General features: G+C 48.8%; 1 non-coding gene across 1 annotated transcript; it reads left to right on the top strand.

Annotated features, from left to right (window-relative positions):
• Positions 1 to 675: 675 nt before the first annotated feature.
• On the top strand, positions 676 to 860 carry LOC123965540. The gene has a single exon (XR_006823724.1). It is a non-coding gene; the product is annotated as a U2 spliceosomal RNA (small nuclear RNA).
• Positions 861 to 1,512: the final 652 nt, after the last annotated feature.

The following is a 1,512-nucleotide window of genomic DNA, read 5'->3' on the forward strand; positions in this document are numbered from 1 at the left end:
CGTACATTTGCCAAACAGTGGCTCACCCTAGCCGCCATCAAAGACGCCATATGGACCTCCAGAAACTTGCTGGCAAGAAAGCACATGCAGATCCCCCCCGTGGCTGTGATCCGGATGGCCGCAGCAACGGTCCAAACGGCCAGAGCTGCAGGCGGCGGGCCTAGGACACAGCCACAAAGAAGAATCGCCTCTGTGCCCATTCGGACGGAGGAGCCGGAGCCACACAAGGAAAGTTCAAGGCAGCGGCGGCCTGACCCTCCGGGTGAGGTTGGTGGGAAGGAGCTACAGGGTGAGGGTCTCCTCTGAGCGCCTGGACAAGATCCCGAGAGACCAAATCTGTTTGGGGGAGCTGAATGAGTTCCCCTTTGATAGGGACTCACTACACTCCTGCACAACAGTGGACTTGGAGAAGAGCTTTTATTATCCATTTATTTTTTGAGTTTTATTTTAACAAATGCACTCCGCTTTGAAGACATTTTAACAGAGACACTCACTGACATGGACAAGCTGAAAACCATTTTATACCTTTAATTTATGACGTTATCTGTAATGCATTTTAAACACTTTTTTAAATGTTGTTTTACAGAGAACATTTATCTATTTATTTACGTGTTGTATTTTAAAAGGTAACTTGGAATTGACATATTATGAATCATGTTTGAATTGAGTGTCAATAAAATTTTTCTCAAAAAAAAAAAAAAAAAAATCTGTTCTTATCAGTTTAATATCTGATATGTCCCCTATAAGGGGGCAACATATTAAATGGATTTTTAGCACCGGGAGCTGAGACGAGGGGCTTGCTCCGTCCGCTCCACGCATCGACCCGGTATTGCAGTGCCTCCGGGAGCGGTGCACCCTTCTCCTGCCTTGTGTAAAACCAAAACACTGACCCAAACGCAGAGGTTCGTCGCTCTGCCGGACGCCGGACCGAAAAAGGCGCCAGTCGCGGGGGCGGGGCGGCTGCTTTCAGCCAGCTGAAGCCTCAAAGAAGGCAGCGAGATTTGCACTTTTGATTGGCAGACGACGAGGGGATATTTGGGACCGGCATGGCTGTTAAATGTGCCCTGCATTTCCCCTCCCTCTCTCCCACTCGTCATCGAGAGCCCGAGTATTTCGGATGCTCGGTAGCCTGTGTCCAAAAGCCAGGCCTTCATTTCTCCGCAATCCGATTGGATCGAGCCTCTCAGAAGGTGGGGAGGGGACACTGCGGCGCCTCCGTAGCCGGCACGGTTGGCCAACACGGTGGAGGAACCGCAGCGTAGAAAGGATAAAAGAAACTAAAACACCTAAAAAGGAAGTAAGAAAACCTGCTACAACTGCTAACTCGGTGAATAAAACACACTTACCTTCTAGTCTTTGGTCTGGTCAAGGTGGTAGTCCGGCAGAGGACAGGTAGGCAGTCCTCGGGACCAATCAATTCCTTGTTGCAAAAGTTTTTCAACTACGGCAAAGTTGAAATTTTATTCACAAGGAATGAGGTGAATCTCCTCCCAGAAAAGCTGGTGACACAAA

The sequence above is a fragment of the Micropterus dolomieu genome, unplaced genomic scaffold, assembly GCF_021292245.1.
Source record: "Micropterus dolomieu isolate WLL.071019.BEF.003 ecotype Adirondacks unplaced genomic scaffold, ASM2129224v1 contig_10090, whole genome shotgun sequence".
In the NCBI taxonomy this organism is placed as follows: domain Eukaryota; kingdom Metazoa; phylum Chordata; class Actinopteri; order Centrarchiformes; family Centrarchidae; genus Micropterus; species Micropterus dolomieu.